Genomic DNA, 24,512 nt, shown 5'->3' with positions numbered 1-24,512 from the left:
AATATTTAGTCTGGAAAAAATGACAAATTTTATTATAAACAAACTGTATTTGAGAAAAGGAGATGAAACATATTTCCAGAGCCTGAAATCAAATAATTCTGTCAAGTGTCATTTTACAAAGGCAGACTATTAAACAAATGCACTGAAATAATCAATGGGAGTAAGAAATACGTGATCTGAGTCCAACATGGTAATAGTTTGAGTTGAGTGAGATCTTCACACAAAACAATGAAGTTTAATAACTGAGCTTTTTATGTGGTGTTATGATAAGTAAATTGGGAAGGGCCCAAATACAGGAACTGTTTCCCTTCAGAAATTCAAACAGAATGAAGAAGAACAAACCTCCAAATGAATTACTTTTGCAATTGGTGGGACTAAACTAAGTGAGTTTTTTTAACAAGCAAGATATGCAAGAGCTTTTCATTATAAAAAAGGAATGATGTAATTGCTAGTTAGCAAATAAAACAGGAAGAAAGAATAATGAAATGTAGGTACTAATGTTAGATCTCTAGCTTCAGATATGGGAGGTGCAGGTTCAAATTCATCCTCATTTCCTTTGTGATCCTGGGCAAACAATGAAAAATCCATTTCTTATTCTACAGTATGCTTTCTTTCTGCCTTATTTCCTAACCTTGTTGATTATTTCAGTCTAATTTCTTTTTCTTTAACTACTCTGCAAAATCGGGACCCAGCCCCTTCCACAGTTAGAAAGTGTATTCATCTAGTCATATTCCATATAAAAAATGAATTTTCTAGAAGATGAACTGGTTTGAATCAAGTAAAGGTTTATCTTCTCTAAACAAATAACTTTGACTTAGCTGTCTGTCTGCAGGTATTCCCTCTTCCTATGCAATCCTTTCCTAGGGCCTCAGCCTCTCTTAACCAGCCCTCTCGTACCTTGTACATCACACCTAGTTCCTTTCCCAGTTCTCTACTTCGTGACTATCAAATACATGAATAAAGTTTGACTCTTTCCTGACGTTTGTGGCCTGAGGGAAAATTAGGAGGTGGGAGAGTTAAATCATCATGGCAGAGGGAAGCTGAAAATTGACGGGACTTTGAGATGATGGGATAAATACTAAAGAAATGATCAAGTGAGGTAGTCAAACTGCCTGCAAGCTCAGTGTCCAATTTAGGCACTGAAATGCCTTAAAAATTAGACATCTGTCTTAGCAAGATGATTCAGCATGATGAATGGGGGGTACTTAAGCAAATCAGAGTGCTGGCTGCCTAACAAGGGTGATTCAGGATTTCAGCACAGTGAGAATGGGCTTCTCTAGAGCTTAAACCAGGGTGGATTAGATCCTGGAGTCCCTCTGACCTCTCATTGCTTTTCAGATTTGATGTGGATTTCCATTGCCACTCCATTCACAATCCTCAGTCCTCAGAAGAGGCAGCCAGCTAAGACCACAGTCCCACAAGCATTGCTATTGAATTGGTTGCTACTGGATCACCCAAATGTAAAAGTTTGACTTGGAACAGGCATGGGCCCATGGCTGTTAGATGGTGCATTATCTAGAACACACAGTATATAATTTATTCCATATTTATACTGTCATCCTGATTTTATAAACTATGAGAAGACATATGATAAATGATCCAGCACAAAATTAGTGTTACAGATGAAAAACATCTGATTTGACATCAAGTCTGATGCTACAAAGATTGTCAAACATTTTTTTATGCAGACTTGAACAAGAGTGAGCTTACAATAGGTGTCATGTGACTACAGCATTTTTAACCTGGTGCTAAGAGCAATAGCTCCAGATTTACCACACCATCAAACTATGACTTGAACAGAATTCTCTCTTTGTGTGAGATGTTGCTGGCCAAAGTGCATCTGACTCTGTAATCTAGTTTTTGGGACATTTGGACAGGGAAAGGCATGCTCAATCTTCTCCATTTTCTATAATTTCTGGTTTCTGGAGTGCTGGGGATTACTTTATTTATTTTGTCTTAGAGGTATATTGCTTTTATATGTAGACATTTTATATATAATAATAATAATAATAATAATAATAATAATAATAATAATAATAATAATAATAATAATAATAATAAAAAAAACTAATTAAAGAGGCAACAAAATCACTTTACTTACTCTTCCACTGCATGAGATTATAACTAAATTTGCAAACACTTTGTGTTGTTTTTAAAGAAAACGCATTCAGCCAAAATAAATCAATTGCAGCCTCCATGCCCAAAAGACATGGTAGATGACATTCTTCTCAATAATCTCCTGTCTTTTATAAAGTCACCCCCATCAAGTCTGACCTTCTTTGCAGCCCTCTCAAAAGAAGACAGGTCTTGCATCATGATCAGCTCTGCCAGAGTCTTGTTAACTGGTAGCAGAATCCTGTTCTGTATAAGAAGCCAATTCAAGTGAGGTGTCTACCACTGCAGTCCACCATCTTTCTTAAATTAAGGAATATTCAGATCAGAGCCTTACCTGACTAAAACTGCAGTCATGATAACATGGACAGAGTACTTGTCACAAGTAGGTAGACTGTTCTAAAATAACAGGTTGGCTGGCGTTCCAAAGTCACCCTGATTTTCAAGCTTTGAGTTCTTGCTCATGCAAACTGCTTCCATAGTCGTCTTTTCCATCAGCAGAGATAGTAGAAAGTGTTGGATAGTAGAAAGTGTTGGATAGCAGGAAGCGTTCAGTATCAGTTAGGCTTAAGCTTCAAGTGCAGTATGAGAGACTATTTCATAGCTCTGTTCAGATAAAAAGAATGGATATGTATGAAGTTATTATTAATTCAGCATTCAATTTGAATCAACGGCAATGAAGAGCCATAATGTTTTAAATAGAAAAAAATCCCACTGTTCTGACATTGCTGAGATGTTTTCAGCCAAAAAAAAGGAGGTTGTTTTTTTTTTCATTTTATTACTTTTGTCATAGATTTAAGAGGAGGGAGTGGTAAGCAGGAAGGGAGGAAAGGACATGTTTTTCAGTGTGTTTGCTTTGAAATCAGAAACATTAAATCAGAGAACAAAAGAAAATATGTAAGCCATAATGTGTAGAGGCTGAAATACCATATGACTGGTAAAGAAGAGAAGGAAACTTAGTGCATCTCCACAGTTGAGAAGTGAAAATGATAGTCATGAAATGGAAAGTAGATAAAAGACAGAGAGCTGCTAATAGTAAACATGCAGAACTGACATTTCCTCCAACGTGACATGCAAAGAACAAACAAGATTACTGAACAACAAAAACATTTCTTAGTTATATATTTTTGGCATTTGCTTCCAGGTTGACACTGTTTCATCACTGTCAGAAAACTAATGAGAAGGCAACCTTGCAAAATACCAGATTTATCCTAAGACATACTGAATACTTATGACCTTTCAGGAGAGCTTTTACAACTTGTTAAAATGAGTCTAGAGACAGAAACATGAAAGGTGATGGGGGAAGGCACTGACTTACACTTCCCAATTTATCCTTGATAGTTGAGATACAACAAATTAATCTACACATTGTCTTCTAAGTCACTAATGAAAACAGGACTTGTTCATTAGAAAGCTCTTCAGGCTGAGTTCTTTGACAACCTTTATCATTGTGATATCTTAGTGCCCCATAATTTGTAATGTATTCATCCTTTATGTGTTGCCCCAAGGGAAGGAAATTTTATGTCCCATCTCTGTGCATGGAAAAAAAAAAGCACAGAAAAGACAAAACGGATATCCTCAGTTTTGTTGCCTAAATCTCACATAACTTCTGATTTCAGTAAGAATCTAAATATCTTTGAATAGCTGACCTGAAACAATTTGCTCAGTATCACACAAGATGCTTATAATTGTAAATACTATGACATCCTTAAAAAGGATCACTGACCATAATGATCTCTATAATCAGAAGTTCACCTGAAGCTGGTGATCCGGACACAGATGTTGTATAGCTGTGATCGTAACACAGTCAGCCTCCACCACCGCTGTTGAATGTGGCCCAAGTCTCTCAAGGAATAAGTAATTTATCATTCCAGGAAGTCAGGGAGTGAACACACAAGAAGGAACTTGATTCACCAACATCAAAGAAATTAATTAACTATGACCGAAGAAGGGAGGCATGAGGAATATTTGCTCCAGTCTGTTTATGCATTTTGCAGTAAAGAAAAAAACATCAGACATGGTGCAAAAGCAGCAGGAACAGAGACAAGAACCCAGGGCTACCCTTCTGCATGGGAAGAGTACTACTGCAAACTGCGGCATGCTTGCAGTTTGTCTTCCTATTGCTGTCCTGGCTATGCAGTGGTTCAGGCTGTGAAGATGCAAAAAGTCTAATTCTAGCTTAAATACCTCAATGAGGATTGGAAATTCCACTTTAACAGCTAAAAGCTCAGCTTTTGGCTCATGCTATACTCAGCATTCATCTACCTGTTTCTGTGAATTTGGGTCTTGATGATTTTGACTAAATTCTGCTCATTTTAACAGTGTTAAGTCCACTGGCTATCTTTTTTTTTTTTTAATTAGAATTTGTCTTTACTGGAGCAACATCTGGGAATAAACTTAGCATATCCGTTATTGCAATTACTTTAAATGCCAGAAAGGGCCTGAAGCAAAGAACCCATAGTTTATGTTCTACAATGTATCAGGATGCATGTTCATTCTATGGACATATTCAGTATCTATTTCAGATGATTAGCACAGCTATTAGCTGTTTTCCCTCCTCTGAACAAGCTAAATCTTATCGCAAATTAAGTTCTACTAAACAGCAGATATGTTAGTTATGAAGTGTTGCAGAGTTGTACCCCCCCCCCTAGCTATTTCACACTATTCTTGACAGGTTTATTTTGTGAAAAATGGCCCAGTGCTCAAAACCTCTCATTGAGGAAGGAAATACATGACTGTGAGGCTACCTGGGACAGAGTCGATGGAGATGGCATAACATTTTGCGCCTATAATATAAGGGAAAAGTTCCAAAGGTGTAAGGCAGGAAGAAAAGACATGGGTATTATAGCACTGAAGAACCCTCCATGCTATCAATCTTCTTTTAAGGATTTTATATTTTTAAAAGTCTTAAGGAAGGAATTTTAAAAATTTGCTTAGATTCTGGCTAGAGAGAAAGGATTAAGGATGAAGGAACTTGTGATCTGGGAAGGGCAAATGGTAACTAACTCAGTCTTGTGAGGGAGAAGGTTCACTGAGTTATTCATTTGCATCAGTCAATCACCTCACGATCATTACATTCAATATGAAGGAATGGTTTAGATTAATTCCTCAGAAACCTTTGTCAGCCCAAAATTACTTATGTCTTATCTACATTTAGTTTGTATGGATCTTTTGCAGCCAGATGTTAATCATCTGGTTCCATGAAGGAGGCATAAAACTAACAATTACCTGCATTGCTGTTGACAGCAAAATTCATGGCTTACGATTTTCTAAATTGAGTTAATCTATTTTTTGAATAAGATGAGGGAATGCTACTGGAAATGAGGTGAGCACTACTAAGACAGAAAAGTCATTCCCCATCAAGCCTTCCAGAGGATATTTCAGGGAGAAGATTTGAACAAGCTATATGTTGGTTTACCTTACAGCTGCCAGTCTTGGGACTTCTGTACTAAACATATCATTGTTCTCTATTTTATTAAAAAGATAAGGCTTTTGCAATACAAGCTGTGCTTTAAAGGGGTGGAGGGGGGAAGCCTTCCATGCTTATGCTTTGGAGCTTTTGTAATGGTGCATATTGAACTGAAGCAAAAGATAACACCTGCTTTAGAATACAGTAGGCCGGAGAAAATCTTGATGCAGAATTTTGAAGAGTAGATTGCTACAGAAATCTTTAGGATGAACCAACAGTAGAGAATCCAACACTAACCTGAAAAGCATGGAGGCACATGGCTTTTTACAATGAGAAGCATCTAATCTGCCTTGAGATATTTGTTATGTAAAATTCTACCTTTGAGCTTCCCTTATTGTCCGCAGAGACCTACAAGCTTTTCTAGAGAGCAGTTCAACTAATCCCACTTTGCATGTGTCTGGTTTTTACCACTAACTACAGAGTTCTGGTATAGATATATAAGTTGTAGCCTTCTCAGTCTGGACAGATGTCATTTACTATGGAGTGTAGGATCATGTTGAGAAAACAGTACCTCATATAGTATCTGATTTATTAGCAGGGAAAAGCACATTAAAAATATTTGAATATTTATTTTAACACTTTAATATATGTAACTAAAGTAAGTTTGTAAAAGGTTCCATAGACTGTCCAGGGCTTGATAAGTGAAAGATCAGATGTTGATACCTTAAAAGAAAAACCTGTCCACATATTGCATTGTCTCTAGTGTGCTCTGGTCTCAATCCATTTTGGCTTTCACAACAGTCTGAAACGAAAGTTAGAGACTTGAGGTCTTCCTGATAAAGCAATATTGCTCCTTTGCAATGTCAAAAGCAGTTTTCATTCTCTGGGCAAGAAAATGATACAGTGAGTATCTAAACCTAATAATCTTTTTTTTCTCTCTCTCTCTTTTTTCTTTTTTCCAGAAAATGTGAGTGAAACTGGGGAGAGGCAACAGAGAATGACTGCAAACGCATATGTCAGTGCAACGAACAATTCCACAAAGCAGACTCAATTCAGGGCAGTAACAGGTTGACCTGTTAGATGACCTGACTTCAGAAAGACAGGCTGTCAGGTGCCTATAAAATAGGCAGAAATAGGTAGTTCATTCAAAATGGGAAAGGAAAGTGTTTCTATCTGCGGCTCCTAGGTAGTTGTCATCACTGGTAACTTCCCTCCTTTAATTTTCTGCAGTCTATTAGAGAGAACTGAAAAAGCAAAGTGGGATACTGAATGTTAGAAGAGATGATAATACCTTCAAAGATTAGATGATGCAGAGAAACTTCCATAGAAAAACAAAATAGCAGAAATCAATAGGACAATAAGTGAACTCAACAAGAATTTAAAAAACCTAAATTTGTATGATTTTAGCAATGAAATAATATGACAAGTGAAGTATTTGAAGTGAAGGACTGCAGATAAGGAAATTTTTTTGCATATATTTTCAGATTCAAGAAATCACAGCTGTTCTACAGGTTCCCCCTGATTAAAAGATGAGAAAGAGAATAGACCTCACTTCTCACACATTAAATCATATGTGGAAGGGGAGAGATAATTTGTAAAGTATTTGTAGTACTAAGAACTGTAACCCCTGCTAAGATTAAAAGAGTGAAACTGAGAAGTTGGTAATGTTTTGTAGCTCTCAAAATACATGGATAAATGTTCATTTTCAAGCCTATTTAAAACTAGGTGGAAGAAAGGAAGAAAAATTTTGCTATACTAATGATCACACAGATCTTTCCCACCTCTAGTTGTGTGACTTGATGATTTATCATAATGAAGTAATGATAAATGAGAAGAAAAAGTAGGAAATATAGTAGTTAAGTGTCAGCTGCATGGAGTGAGCCCAATAGCACAGTATGCTAATGATAAAACTATTTTCATGAGAATTTTGGCTGCTGCCACCAACATAGCATTGCTATTTAATAGGTGTCATAAGAGGAGAAAACTTTGTTGGTGTTTGACATTAATGAAAAATTCTGTTCTAAGAAGCTGACATAAAATAATCACTTCCTTATCCTAGGAAATAGGAGTGCATGTGGGCTTTGGATTGCACAGTGACGTTGCTACTGAACTGTTCTTCAGCAGTCAGCTTTTTGTTGGACACGAAGCCACACCAGGATAATACAGTCCTGATTGCTATGGGACATAAAAAAAGAATAAAACAAGAATCATGAACAGAAAGACACAGACCTAAATCTGAACAACCTTGTATTGTGGTTCCCTATGTATATGTGGATATCTATGTTTGCATATAAACACACACGTTTAAGGGTATGTCTATATAAACACACACACCTACTCTGAGGTTTAGCAATATTTAGCAGGTGAATAAACACTTCAGGTTTTTTTGTCTTAAGGAAACAGTGTACAAGTTGATATATAGCTAAATTATCTGAATATAATTAGGATAATATGTAAATGGGTAAATGTCAACATAATAACTATTCTCTCGCTAGTACTTGCACAGTACATATTGATCAAGCAGTTCTAAAAATAGGAAAGTTGTTAATTTGATTTTTTCTTTCCTAACATCTTGCTTTTGACTACAGAATTAGTCCTATTCTTGCACTCTTCTGAAGAGTAAGATAATAGTATTCCTTGTGGAATAGAGTGATGCTAATGTTGCCTTTAAAGGCTTTAATGTTACAGCTTTGTTTAGCATGTTTTCAACACATTTTAAATGCTGACTTTAAATGCTGCTCCAGCACAAATGTAAAATAAAGAAATTATAGAATTTATAGTTTAAATGTGATGAGTCTGCCAAATTTTCTATGACCATTTTGGGGAAAATTCGTGGTGACTTGTAGAAAACCGCCATCTAATAGTACACAGTGGGCCTTACCCTCACCTTTTTACTTCCAGTCTCAGAACGATGCTGGTGGACTAGTATCTATGATATTACACAGACTACAGGAACATCTGCATTTCTCAACCCAGCTTCACTTACTTCTTCCCTAGAGTTGTAAAAAAGCAAGAAAAAAATAATTCTGGAAACCCCTTTCTTGTTTTTAACTCATTCCTAGAGCTCACTTAATAACAAAAGTTGAATGCTTCCTGGTGTTTTAGCAATCCCAATATAGGATTTAATAGCAGGAAGCTGTTACAGAAGACAAAGAATAACCTCTGTCCTATAATATCTGAGTAATGATGCTACTTAAATTCAAGATTCACTTTCTGGAAAGAGGAGAGTCTGTTCAAGAATTCAGTTTACTTGTCTGTTCCATATAAAGTACAGTATTTTAGCTGCTGATAAAAGTTATGTTTTGTGTGAGGACACAGATAAGACAAGGTACTGTACCAGACACTAATTAAAATTAACTCCAAGGGTAGCTTTCTTCCAATGTCTTGTGCCATGATTCATTGAAAAAATGACTGAATTTGGATAAATAGACAAAGGATCTGTCTCTCTGAGGTCAGCTGAAAGATTTAAATTAAGTCAGTGTCTTCACTAATTTTGAACATTGCCTAAAACAATCTTCCTGTGTGATATTTACAGGACCTGATAATACTATGTAAGATGCGGAGCTGTGAGGTTCTTATTTTCATTTTTGTGGAAACTGAACAGAGGTGTTCAGAAGAATGCAGTCCTGCCAGTCGAGATAAGGACCAGCAGATGTATACATGAACAAAAGACGTGCTTCTGAAGTGCTTTTAGATGCAGAATGTTATATCCCTTCACAGAGCAGAAATGAAAGTCACAAGCAGCCAACACACAAAAACAGAAAAGCCATCCTTTTGTCACAGATCCAGTAATTAACTATTAATTTTTAAACTTTGAAAATCCAGCAAATTTATTGCAATGCTTTCCATCAAAAGCAGTTTTTTGGCTTATTTTTCACATCCTATGGCACAGCAATATGGATATGAGCCAGCACATTTAATTGCCCTTGAAGAGTAACCTCTGGTAATAGAAATTATTCCTATCCTCAGATACTTTTCCCTTGACTTCATTTGGGCTAATGCACATATGACAAAATCCCAATGTGCCACTCCCTTGAATTTCCTTAACATCTGACCTCACACAGCTGTTTATTATTAAGAGACATTTGCCACTGCTGTGCGTGTTGCCATACACTGTCTCTATAGTCAGCATATTTTTATCCCAAATACTTGAATTTACAAATAAGCTAGAAATGAATGCCTTGCATCAGCTTTAATTTTGTAATGCAGTGACCCATTCTACCATGGTGTAATAACAGGTCCCACTGTGAGAATTAAAACAAATCACCCTACAGAATATGCCATTAGATACATTCATGCCTCATCAGTAACTGAATTGTCTTTTATGATATATTTCAAAGAAAGGTATATAACTTTAGCCCAGTTTCCCCAAAGCACAAAATGATTTATAACAAATCTGCCATCTTCTCAATTTACTACGAAAATGAAATACTGATGAAATGAAATAAAAATTCTAATTAAGAACAAAATAGCTGTTAGCCACTAAATAAAACACAAGTGTATAGATAATTTTGAACCAATAACAATTGATCTAAAATGAAACTAAGTACCCACTGCACCTACTATTTCTTAGCTCTTCTATTTTGAACAAACTAAAACGAGCAAGAAGTAGTGGAAAAATGAATTCTGCTAGCTTAAATTACATGCTGAGCATTTTACCTAATTTGCGAACCTCTTTTACAATGTATTAGATCTCAACCCACCAGGTGACATTACCATGACTGTCAGAATGGCACACAGTTTCCCCCAAGCCTAGTCCCACCTCTACAAGTAGTGCTGTGCATGTAGCAAAAGTGCTACAAGAGTAGCAACAGTACTGTCAACTTGTCAGTACTTTTTAAGAGGGGTGAAACTATTTCTCTGCCAGATCTTTACATTCTCGCTTCTGGGAGCACTTGGAATTAGTGTTGTAAGTGAACAATGTTTTCATTTGTATATTTTAGTAAGCTGCTTCCAAACTCTTTTCCTGTTCCCAAGTGAGTAGGACGCTTATGGTTGAGATTCATCTCATTAAGTTTAGACATCTGCAGTGTAGACATCTACATCTGAACTAGCCACTTGAGACTTACTTTGTAGTCAACAGAGAGATATAAACACTTATAAAGGGGGTTTCAGCTGACCTATTTGAGTCACTTGGTAGCAGGGCACCCATTAAAATAACCAGTTCACTATCAGATGAGTACATTTAGGTGTCTACGCTTGGTCAGATGAATCCCACTGAGAGTTCAAGACCTATATCTAGGTGCTTTTGTAAATTGGTCAGTGGGGAGAAGAGATGTTTTGCTCCCCCACATGGTGTAACTTGCAAACTCAAGCTGTGCACTGTATCTTTTGGCTTTTTTTTTTGTTTGCCTGAAACCCATACCATGCCAATAAGTAATCAGGTACGTGCTCAATAGAATTGTTCCTGGAGTGAGCAAAAGATAAGTTTGCCTGTTTTCACAGGACAATATTGAAGCCTGACAGCATTTTCCTGGCCTGTCTCTACTGTTCCTGAGAGCCATCCCATTTACAGACAAGCAAGTGCAGGCTGGAGTCACACCCATATTTCCTACACTCTGGGTGCTCTTGGCAACACGCAACATGCAAGCCATGAACTCCCAGGGCATATCTCTTCCAACCCTTGGCCCTGGCTCATCTGTCTCATACACTACTGTCCTACAAAACAGACCTGCCTGGCTCTCACCACTGCTCTCCAATGCCTTGTACTGCAGGAAAAGGGTTCGAGGAAGCCAGAACCAGGGTAAATATGTTAGCCCTTAATTGGAGTTATCAAATCACATAATCCACAACAAATGTCACTATCTGTCTCCCCTGCAACGGCTCTACTGGATATGACAGGTCTCCTAAAAAAACCCTCCCACTGAAGAAAAATGGCATTACAGTCTTTGTCTTTAATTAGGCTTTTCCCATTGGATTGGATTTCCTTGCCTTTCTGTGTACAAAGCACCACAGGCCATGCTGCAAAGATTGAAAGGAAAGTAAGTCAAAACTGTGACACTTTTCCCCTTTCACATCTGTGCATCTCTTGCTCCTCCTAAAAAAAGCAAACTAATGGGTAGTCTAATGCTGTCAATAACCTAACTAGTAACTGGATTTACATTTCTGTACCTTTGGATGGATTAATTTAATTCTTTTTAAAACTCTGATTCTTACTGCAGATAAGCCATCAGTGTGCTTAACAGGATATTGAAAGTAGAAAGCAAGTGTAGAATAGCAGGTTCATTAGACAACACTTATTCCAAATGTGGAAGCTGAACACCAGATGCCGTTTTGCATAATAAAAGCAGTCAATGATTAGCCCTTAGAGGTCTGTGATCCCTGAATAATAACCCATTTTTCAACCTTGTCTGTTATTTTTCTCTCTTCCCCTAAATTTTCAGCTTTAGGACTAGCCCATTTTAATAATCACATAAACCAAATGTGACTTGTAATTCTTAATGTTGTTTTAAAACTAAGTGTGATTTTCCAGAATTTATTCAAAAGGGAAAAAAAATCCTACAGCAAACAACCATTTAGAGGAATAATGAAAATTCGGGACACACCAAAAAAATAGAAAATAGGAATAAACCCTCTAAGTGAAAGGAAAACGCTTGGATGTTGGGCCACCCCAGCTGGTATAAATCCAGAGGGAGTTAAGAATACATAATCAGTGTCAGCCTCTCCTGACACTGAATTCCTGGCTTTGAGTCCCAGTGAAGAAAAATGGAGAATCCAATTCTTTATCTCCAGGGAAGATGCTATAATCATTATCCTCCCTGAGCTCAAAAAGGGGAGTTTAGGCATATGGGCTACTGATTTCTTTGAAGAATGGTGGCTTTCTAATCTGTTTCATCAGCTTTGAGTTTGGGAGTTGGTAATAGCAGACACGGCATGATCAAATCTGGATGATTTGGCTCTTAGCACTTATATCAGCTGCTGAACCTACCCAGGTCCATCTGTTTTAGTGGATATTTCTTCCACAGCAGACCTTTATTTGACTCTTCTGTATGAGGATAAAAGTGAGACTCCCCACCATAGGTGAGGAAATGGCGCCTGTCTTCAAAAAAAACAAAGCAACAGAGTGAGTGCAAGGGAAAATTGTCACAGAGGTTAAAGAAAAACAACCTTCAGGACTTGGAAGTTGCTGGGATAACTCTGTGAAGAACTTTTATTTTAACGTCAATATGACTTGTTTACCATTTCTAATGAGCACTGCTCATTTCAGACTGATGCCATGCAAGACAAACACTGTACAAACAAAGACAGCAGAGTACAAACTCATGGCCCAGGAGGTGCCTATTATGTTATCCTTTCAAGCTTCTGCAATTACAAGAACTAAAGGTTCAGTGCAATTATGGACAAATAGAAACATACTGCAGCAACAGATTTGGTACAATCGTTTGAAAGCCAGTAAGTATTTTTGTTTTAGTGACAGTTATCTGTAGTCTGTTGTGTCTGCAAGCTGGTGGCAAGACACTAGAACAAACTTACCAGCCCATCTGGTGCCTGGAATGAAGTATTTCTGTGTTTCATGTTATTACAGCCAAGGCTGAAAGCAAGAAAACCTCCTGTGGTTCAGATGATGTTTCCAAGTGAGGTCAAGAGGGTTGTCGAGCTAATAGGAGTTGTAATAACATTTTAATGGCTGATGGTCATTTCTTGCATATATTTTGTGCGTGTATGTATGTGTAATGTGTCTATATCAATTGCACACAATAAATATACAAGAGAAAAATAAATCCAGGGTGGCTGACTTGAGAAGGAAATCACCTTTGCAAGAGGAAATATAGCAAAAAATGGTTTATAAAGAAATCTTTTTATTATGCCACATTGTTTTGCTATTCCCTTGCTTGGGATGGCTTATTCTGAAGGTACTGTAGTAGAATAATTAACTAAAGTCCCAGTTTTCAGCTGATACTAGACTTTCACTGAATTTGTTCACACTGTGCTTTCCTTCTAAGACACTTTTCCAGTACCTTTGTTTCAGTAGCACACAAACATTTATATACTTTAAAATTGGTGACTAGATATTAGAGCCTGTAATGAAAATATTTCAGATATTAGCAATAACACAAAACATAATTATTAGTCTTATAGCACTGTCTATAATTTACACAATTTCAGAGATTTTCCTGTATGTTTTCAGTACAAATTCTATCTCAGAATAAATCACAATTAAACCTGATCTCAGTGTAAATTGCAGTGGAAAAAAAAAATGGAAAAGAAGGCCATAGCAGAGTACAAGGGTTGAAACAACATATTATCATATGCTTAATGTCATAAAATATGTTGATTCCTTTTGTTTGTTTCGTTGGTTTTTTTCATTCCATGTTAAAGCTTTTGTTTTGGCAGGTAGCACCAGGTGGCACTGTTACATAAACATCTACCTTTTTTTGTCAGGAGAACAAGGTTCCAGTGTTGGGAAGACATGCTTCAACCAGGGGAGCGGTGTTAGGCTTTATGGAGGGAGAAACTGAGGCAGGCAGCAGAGAATTTTGCTTTGTACCCACACTTTCCTTTCATTACAATTTTTATATTCAGTTAATATATTGTATAGATTTACCCCCAGCCAATAATAAGAAAGCCAAGATTTCCAGAAAATAGCTTCTCCAGTATGCTGTTTGTAAGTAACCCTGTTCAAGGACATCTGCATGGCTAAACAAAACAAAATTTACTTAGTGTTTACTCAGTTACTTCATCAAGTATTCTACATTAATAACCAGTTTTTCCAAAGCCCTAGGTATTTGATAGTGCTTGACAGAAAGATGAGAAATGGAATACAGGTATAGAAAGAACCAGCCACAATGGGATGATGAGATTAATTCTGTCACTTGGAGTCATGTGAGTACCACAGTGTTTTGTGGGTACTGTGACACTGAGTGCTTTCAGCTTCCCATTTCTGAAGATTGTCACAGCTTTGGTTTTGTCACTTGCACTTACATCACTTTTAACACAGGCGTCAGTCAGTAAAAATAAGTGAAAGTTCTTTTTAAAAAATTCAATGCAAATAACAGTTTTCCTAATGTTGGAAAAAACAGAGCACAAAATAATAGATATCTACTAATATTTACCTTTTGCACACGTACAGCAAGAAAAGCTTCTCTGTCTTTCCGTGATCTGTTTCATACATCCTTCAGGTGCTTTTCTAGCTAGGGACTCAGTTCTTATGTAAATTTTCCATCTTAGAGAGGACCCCAGTTTGGGAAAGTAGGCTTATCTTCGTATCCTCTTCCTTTTTACTTTTTCTTTTTTTTTTTTCCTTATATTTTTCTTTTTTATTTTTCTCTCCAGGCAGTTATATTTCTCTCTTGTCTTAATAGATGTTAGTTTCATAACTATTGTCTCCATCCAACCTTTGACTCCTAACTGCCCAGCTCTATCAGCAAGTCATCGAGGTTGAATACTCTTCCAACCTTATGCAGAGCATTTCAAATCCTGTGTTGAGTCTCCTCACATGCAGAACTTTGCTTTTCATTCAATATCTAGAACTTGGCACAACAAGTTATGCAGCTGTGGATTTTATATAGTCACTGCTGGCTCCTGTATTGAGATTGCAATATTTATTGTTTTGACTTGGTAATGACTTTGGGGTGCCAAGACTAACTGTGTCTTTGGTTAGATTATGACACGAATTCTATGCCTCAAATGTAGAAAAGGTATGTTGTCTGCCATGTACCCATATACTCTTTACTTTTTATATGCTTTAATAAAACCTTCTAAAATTTCAGAACATCTACCTTGTAATTCACATTTTTTCATGAAATATTAGAATAATGAATATAGGAAGTCAAATAATACAAGACAAGTAACCAAATGACATGACATGTCACTTGAGTCAACCACTTAACCGAAATGACAGCTCAGAAAAGGGAAGGGTGGAGGTATCTTAGGTAACTGCCAGGCTGCCTCTGAGAGACTGGCAGATACAAAGTAATGATTAAATGAATAACGTGGGAACAGAGGAGAGACATAAAACTAGGTTGGTAAAATTTGTCCCCTTTCCTGGATTACATAAGATTCATCAGCTTTAAGGAAATGATCTAAAAATGTGAGGGCTACTCAGGCCAGAGAAAATACAGTCAGCCAGTGGATCAGGATCACTTTTCATTTTCATCAGTAGAACTGAGGTTTGGCTCCACTGAACTCTAGATTTACAGCCGCCCTATTAAAGCCTAGAAGTTGGGGCAGTGGGGCATGCCTGAGTATAGATAATCGTTGCAAGAAAACGTGTGGTGTTTAAAATACCTTCTAGTTGTTTATAACAGCCTCTCTGACTGAGTTTATTGATCTGAAGGCAAAGCTAGTGGAAAAAACCATGTGAGCGTTTCTCAGATGCCTTATAATCCACCAGTAAAAATTAAACCTAGTGTTAAGGTTAAATGGAAATCCAAAGTAAGATTCATGGGAGTCTTGCAATTAATTTGTTACAGTTCTCAGGAAATGCTGTGTTTCTTGAAAGAATCTAGGACCTGATAAAATGCGTGGCAGCCAAAGATGACAATGGAGGCAAATTGGGGAACACACAAAAAAAAACACAACCCAAAAGTGGGAAAGAAAAATCACAGGAAGATGATTCCAGGAAGAATTCCAGTCCAAGAAACTGAATACCTCATATTCCTTCCCCTGGCTTCAGACCAAGGTTTCTGAGAACTTGTCTACTTGTCAAACAAATCACCCCTTTAAAAAAATAAACAGACATCACCACTGTTTGCCACACTGGAAAAACATCGATATCATTAAAAGTCTCTTTTCTAATATCCATCACAGCAATGCAGCAAAAAAGTGAAACAATATTGCAGCTATTCAATCTTCTTTCCCTTTGCCCAAAGCTGGAGTTCACTTTATGATCTCTTGTTTGTCAATATTTTGATTAATTTGATCGTGGTGCAGGGAGTCTATATTTGTATGTAAATTCATTAAAATTGGTACCAAATAAAAGAACAGATTAATATCAGAATCACCCCTTTTCAGAGTGGGTGTATTACGCAGAGTTACGCAGCATGCTGGAAGAGAGTTGAGCAAGTGCATGATGGGACCCATGGGTGGCTGTCCTTGATCACCCTGCCGATTTGTCCTTTCCTGATGCATCTCTAATCAGGCAGAATGGGCAAAACTGTGAGATAAGCTGATATTTTTTGATTTTGAGTCTGCTGGCCTATCTCCTGGATCATATCACAGAAGCTATTATATACTATTACTACAATATTTTTGAAAGTATTAAGTCACTGGGAAGGAAAGCTGCACTGGAAGCGTGTTGCACTGACAAGTGTCACTAGTCAAGAGGAAGAATAACCGTTTCCTGCAGTACCCGTTATTCCTTAGAGCTCTTTCAACCGTGCTTAGCACATAAAATCTGACAAGATTAGAACCTCAGGTGGTATGGCTTCAGGCAAAGGAGAAATTCAGTTACCTGTCAGTAGTAATAATAAAATGATGAGTGAAATCACCACAAGGTTGTCTCTGTCTTTCCCCTGGATTACCTCTCTTTTAAGATGCCCTTATTGAGCAGTTATTCCCTGTGTCTACTGATGAAAGAACAAGTTAATGTTGTGCAAAGAAAAAGCAAACCTTAAATCTGTTTTATGGGTTGACTAAGTTTCTTTGAATATTTTTATGACATTTTTACCTTTCTGTTTGTTCTCTTCTAAACTGAGCTATAAAAAAGTAACAGCTTCCAATGTCATTAGCAGGTATGTGATACTCAAATGCATTCCTTACTTTTCTTTTGAGTAACTTACATCTTATGAGGTAAATTAAAGATTTCAGCTGAACCATAGAAATCATCTACTCCAGCTCCCACTGAAATCAGTCTCATTATCTTCAGATATTCCTACATCAATATCTACTTCCTTTTAATAGGGAGTGTAGACTACTTATTTGTTGCAGCTGTGCTGAAAGGCTACAGCTAAGCTCTATTGCTTAACCACCTACACTATCATTTTCCAAGAAAACACATATAATGAAAGGAATCTAAATATATTCTTCAATACCAATATTAATACTATACATTTTAAACTCCATTTGCACTGTGTTTTCAGATTAAATTGTTTTTGTTTTTCCCAAGTAAATCCTCTCAGAATGTTCTGATTTTTACCCAGTTGGCTGCAAAACACATCATTTCCCATTAAATGGATTGGTTTTATTGTCTGAAATAAGAATAATAGAAAGAAGATTTTCTCCTCTAGATGGCTCAATTATCCTAAAAAGAAAAATCAGAATTCCCAATCCTTTAGGATGACAGTGTTTTCATGTTATAGAGTTTGTTGTGAATTTTTGGTTTGGTTATATGCCTTTAATGAAGCAATGACTGACAGGTAGAGAACTAAAAAATGCAATAGCCATATGACTGCTACAGTACATTTACAACCCTTTGAAATGAAAGTTGTTTTGCAAAAACTAGGGAGAAAGATTTCAAGTTAGAGATCCATTTAACATGTCCCTACAGGAGGTGAAAAGATTCCTGCAGGTGTAATTTGACACATATCCAGTCAAGTTTTAAAATGGTAAGTCTGGTCACTTGCATAGCAAATGCACAAAGATAAACAGGGCACATCTTTGATGTAGGCCTTAAAAAAAAAAAAAGACAGATTGTGGTCCACTTAACCAGATGCCACAGGGTCTACGCAGGGCCTCTGTAATCTTGTTTTTGTAACTGCTGCATCTATTAAAAACGAACAGAGACCAGAATGCTTGTAAATGAGAACATCATCTTCTCAACACAACCTCACTTTTGGAAGCTTTCCATTTGCTTATTAGTGAGTGATATCCCTCAGTCATCAGTACATTAATATTTTATCAAGTTTGGTTTTTTTTTTTTTTATGTCAGTTTAAACACTCCTTTTTTTGCTTTCTGGTTGGATCTCAGCTAGATATTTATGTTATTTCTTCTCCCTGAAGTACACAGTGAACTCTCTGATTCTGTGACCTTAAGAGTCAGGTGTAAAAATGTGAGTCCTTTGTACAGCATTTTGATGGTAGAACTTCTCTTTTAATAGTGTTAGATGAACATACGTGAGAAATCCTGTCAAGATTCAGACTAACATTACAATAAGTAGTTGTGTAGTGCAAAGCTTTGGCTAAAGCACAGCTTCAAATGTGTTGGATTGTGTCAAAACAGTTTTGAAACTGTGTTAAACTGATTTATATAAGCTAGCAGAATTTTAAAATACACCTGGTTTTGCTTGTTGGTCATGTGGGTTAATCTTCCCATTCCTGCTCTGGATAAGCAATAACCTCGCTCACAGTGGATACTCATGAACTGTAGCGTGATTCAATGTCAATAGGACTACTAGAGTTCAATGCATAGATGTTTTCAAATACCAGTCGCAAAGATTGCGATTTTAAGTATATCTCTGAATGAGAATTACAGAATAAGCTATTTTGGGTGCACATGCGTATATATCTATTCATGTATTTTGCTTCTGGCCTGTCCTAACCTTCAGATTGCTTCAAGTCTTATTCTCTGGCTGAGCTCAGCATGATGACACATTATTCATTCATCCGTTTTCAGGTCTTATCTACTATCAGTGTAAAACATACAGGACAAGAGGTGCTTTATATATATTTCTGCACATATCTTTTTACTTCTGTACCCTGGCATATAGTCTAAAGCATAACCTCTCTCCAGAGATTCTTCCACGCAAGCTGGTATTTTTAAAATTATACAGAAAAATTGAACTATTCAGCTAAAGAAATAGCTGCTGTGGTGGGTTGACCTTGGCTGGTTGCCAGGTGCCCACCCAGCAGCTCTCTCACTTTCCCTCCTCAGCAGGACGGGGGAGAAAATAAGGTGGAAAATCTCATGGGTCAAGACAGGGAGATCACTTACCAATTACCATCACAGTCAAAACAGACTTGAGTTGGGGAAAATTAATTTCATTTATTGCCAATTAGAATAGATTTAGATACTGAAAGACAAAGACAAATTAAAACGCCTGCAAATTAAAACACCTGCAAATATAAAATAGTGTTGTCTTTTTTTCTTCTGTCAGTAAAGTCCCCCTCCCCCCCAAAATTTCTGTGAAATAAGGTTTAAATACATCTATATATCTCCTAAAAGCTAGTTCATTTAGGTTTGGAAAACCCAACACATAGACTGTGAAAAGGTCACTAGTTTTGCATGCAGTTTATAGACCCAAGTAAATGTTCATCAGATCACTGTGGAGAATTTCCAGCAATTATTTGTCACTTGTAGAATGTGTGCCTGCCTCCACTGCTAAGCAAGGTCTGTCTTTGCCTGTATTCCTTTCATAGGCAAGTTTATCAACAACTTTAACCTTTATTAATTCTAATTATTTTCAAAAGTTCTGATGGTATAAAGACCTCTTTTCAGCATCTGATATAGTTTCTGGACCCAGAATATATAATCTGTATAAACATTTTCCTCTGAAAAAATACCGCATTTTTTTTTTAATTCATAATCAGAATGATTTAGTAGTAGACACTCCGGATGTTTCTTCCTCTCCCCAATAAAATCACAGTTTAACTTTGCTTGTATTTAGCCATTTTGGGTTACAATAAATAAATAAATAAACACTCTGATATATATATATATATATATTTACTACAGAAGAAATGCTTTTCAATAAGATACATGCTAATAAAGGTAGACTGCTGAAACACTGGCTGCCTTGCTCAGCTGCTGTAGTATGGTCTTGGCATGGCTTCCCTGTCATTATTCATTAGACATAACACTAGATTACATCATCCAGAGTGGATTTTTTCCCTTAACATGACTTAAACTGTAACACCTATCAGTTTTGCCATTTATTTTTCACCATGGGAATGGAAGGGACTTTTCCATTTCCAAAGTTGTGCAAAAGATTGACTCACTGCACCATTTATGTGTGACAGCTGCTTCTCAAAAGAGTTTGCATGAAACTTTCATCACTAAGTTAAGCCCCTGATTCATGTCTTGTGGAAGCCCAGTCATCAACTAAGAACCGCAAATGATGCTTCACCTTCACTTTGCTAAAACTTTCTAGGATATGGGGTAAGTTTAATTGCTCGCTTGATGGCATCTTGGAATATGAAATTCAGCTAAAGGTATTGCACCTTTAGCCAATGGATAAAAATATGGGGTTTTTAATATCTGAAGTTTGACTGATAATATCTTTAAGAAAGAAAATGGAAATTTAAAAAAGCCAATGGCAGAAGCAATAATCACTGAGAATCTGACTTAATTCATAGCTACTTGAAGAATTAAAGAAGCCATATGGTCCAACGATGAGGAGAATAATTGGTTGCTTTTAAATGAAATACAGTACTCCAGGAGACACCAAGACTGGGATCCAGTAACTGACATAAGTGCATAATCAGCAGAGAAAAATCCACAAACATTAGGTAATCACATTGGCTCCCTGAAAAATCTCTAGATAAATGAACGTGTGTATGAATGTGATTCACAGAAGCCAGCATCCACAGCCAGGGATCACCTGAGCTAACCAGTAAGAAACACTGACGGAGGGTGTTCAGGTTAACGCCACCCAGAACCTTTATGTCATAAACTGAGCTGCAGACAGCTTAATGATTAAATAATACTTGAGTTGGCATGCAAAAGTTCTAAATTTGAACCTAAAAAACCCTAAACAGGATTGTGTTCAAACAGCTCACTATGAAAGGATCACTCAAGACTTTATGACTACTTCTCTCTGTTGATTGTATCGGGAATCACACCTGACAACCACAGAAACAGATGATTTGAGATGGCATGTATATTAGTATTTTGGACCCCATTAGCAGTATAATTTTGAAGTAAATCCCCCAATAGTGTCTACTTACTGCACATGTGTTTGGTATGCAGTATGTTCTTTTCAGAGGAAACTAAGTCAGAAACTGCTTGAAGTGCACACCAAACACATTGTGAATCCTTATAAAGGTCTGATCCAATGTTTGGTCCTCTGCATAGTTTCAGATCATACGTGTGATGGAGATGTTAGATTCAGGTCACTACACTAAACCTTATCCAGGTAAAACCTCCAAGACACATACAGTGTAAATGAAGAAAGATGGCTTAGCACTGACTGTTTTGGTCTACTAGTATAATCATGTTGCTCCAAAAAAAATTTGTTGCAAATTTAGCTCAAGTGCCCTTGGCTCTCTTGAACTCTGTTGACATAGTAGGATAAAAATGAAATTTGTCAGACTTCGTAGGTGGTCTAACTACATTCTCTAAATCCTTATTTTTGAATCTAATCCATAATGACTAACATTCAAGAGGATGTTGCTCACAGATATTGTAAACTGCAGTGATGTTCAGGGCATTAGCTAATAAGGTGAGTGGGGAAAAGAGGGCAGATTCTTTTGGTTTGTTCCTACTGAAAAAAGAGAATACCAGAAACAAACCACTACACAGTCTAAATCCACCTCTTTTTTCTTCCTAAATGTGGGGTTTCATTTCTTTGCTGCAAGCAATTCACCCATGACTTCATAGGTAAAAAAAAAGTTTGTGTCTTTTTATAAATTATTTGGTGATAAAGTGCTTTCCTAATCAAAGGCAAAAATAACAAGGAATGTCTCATTTTCAGATATCTTCTAACAAAACCTAAAGGAAAAAAAAAGAAATTCAGGGGAAAGCTCCTATCTAGCATATCCAGCCTTCAGTTTTCCCTATGTCAAAGAATGAGCTGTCAAAACTTTAGCTGAAAAATTTCCAAATGTTATCTAAGTAGAAGAGGTCATTCAAATATTATCCATATACAGGGTCCTGTGTGGCCCAAGAGTGACATAACAACCTGGGCAGGAGGACAGCCTATTTTTTATGACCACTCTTTTGTTTGGCAATTGGGAACACAAATCAGTGCTAATTTTTAACAGTAGCTCTGTAATGCGCTCATCTGTTTAATTGGTCTGAATTAAGACTATTGTGAGTTTGTGGAAACTCTTGAAGTATTCTTTATACTGCAGAAACTTTCAGGCACTTCTCATCTGAGCTTTATTCAAACCTATGCCTGTGGTATATTACCAACCACTTCAATTCCTCTTGTTTTTCATTTATGTTGGAAAGATAGTAAGACTTTTTACACTTTTAAAGGCTCTAAAATTGTTTTGAGGTGTTCATATTTTCCCTTTATATATTATTTTTATTGTTTGTTGCTTTCAGACTGTCCCCTTAACACTACTGTACAGCAAAAATCCCTGAAGTGACATGCTCTGAAGAGCTTATACAGTAAATGAGGTAGAGAAATCAGCAGGGATGGTACTACAGGAGAACGAATAGCTACAACTTCTTGTTTGAATTGTTGTGTTAATGCTGAATTTCTCCCCAGAATTGGATTTTATCCTTTTCATGGTCAGCTTGGTTACGTTTTTAAGTATCTGCCATTGTGGTTGGAGCCTAAGGTCAGCCACGGATCTCTGAATAACTTCATCTAGTCCAAATACGTTTGTCATCGTGGTCACAGGGATGGTCTTTCTGCTTGTGTCCATTACCAAGGCATTCTGCATTTCTCCTTTTTTTGTTATAGGTATAGGAAGGACCATTGCAGCAAATTGTAGCAGAAAGCCAGCCTGGCAGGATTGCTTTCAGCTTATGAGTGGATTTGGGCTGTCAGCTCAGGGCTGGGTCTCATCTTATGATGATATTGGGAGAGGTGCTGTTTCATTTTAAGATACTGCCCTGCTAAGTCTTGACATGTTTCCTCCCTGAATTGTATTCGGTCTCTCTATCCAGTCTCCTTTAACAATCTCCTGTGGAGAGACACTTCCCCCAAAAAAAACCAAACCCAAAAAACTCCACCAAAAAACACCAAGTTTAATTTACTTGTTTTCTCATTATCCTATAGCATTCACATGCCATTCATACCAGTTGCATAAACTGCTTACTAACCTTTACTTACCCTAAGGTTGAGCATAGCCCTGGCTTCGTTTCTTTGCCATTTGGGTCAGCAGGCAGTTAGTGAGTTCTCTCAATGCCTGTTGTAGCCCAGCTGTCTCCTGCCCTTTGGCATGCACACGCTTTACCTCTCCTCCCCAGAGCTTCCACAGGCCACCGTGCCCTGGGCAGCGCTTCTCTTTCAATTGACCACGCTGCTTGGGGAGTCGTGTCAGAGCTTCAAAACGCTTCCCACAGCTTTATCATAACGACGCTACTGCTTGGCTTGGCTTTCTCCAACCGGCTGCTTCACAGCTCCATTTCTGCAGCTGTCCATGCCCTACTGAGGCACAGCTTGCAGCCTTCTCTTCCTCTAGGTCGTCTGCTTTGTGATACTGCTCCCAGCTGTGTTTTTCTTCTTCTGACGGCTGAGGTCACAGGAAAAAGCATTCTTTTTAGATGCAGTTGTATCTATTTAATGCCTCCAACTGAATACACAGTTAGCCCCTCTGAAAATACAGTGTGCAAGTAATTTAAATTCTGCTTCATTCTTTGAAATAATTGTGCAAAAGTTTAGTTACAGTGCAGCTCTTCTACTGTTGAAGGGAGAAAACACTCTGAACAAAACTCTGGCATGAGGCATGAAGTCTGACAGTCGGCAGTGATCCCAGTACGGAATCTAAAAAAAGAGGCTTTCTTCTGCCTTTGTACTATTTAAAACAGTAGGTTTATGTTAAGATAAGATTTTTAATTTTCCCTTGTTTCTGCTACATGCTTAAAGGCAGTTCTACACTCACTTTCAGTTTCACTCCTTACGAAATTAAATTTAATAATTTAAATACTGATCAGTAGTAAAGCATTTGTGTATAAAATCAGCATATTTGTTCTTGAATGTTTGTCATAGGTGGATGAATGTGGCTTTGTGGCATGGAATATTAAGTTGTCTTTGACCTAGTTGGACTATGGCCCGGTTCATTTTGAGTACGGCTAGACTAAATTTTTAGTTTATTAAAGCAAACAAACACAACCCAGAATAAAATATTTTAGTTATTTCTATTGAGATCTCCTTTTCTCTATATATTGTGCCACAACACATACATGCAGTAATATTATAAATTCACGCACCATGATATACATTGTGGCGTGTCCACGTGGTGGACATGGAATATTACCTTCAATTTCAAATCAAGGTTTTGA

The sequence above is a fragment of the Calonectris borealis genome, chromosome 3 (assembly GCF_964195595.1).
Source record: "Calonectris borealis chromosome 3, bCalBor7.hap1.2, whole genome shotgun sequence".
NCBI lineage: Eukaryota > Metazoa > Chordata > Aves > Procellariiformes > Procellariidae > Calonectris > Calonectris borealis.
The sequence above is the reverse complement of the archived record's forward strand: the minus strand, read 5'-3'. Positions refer to the sequence as shown.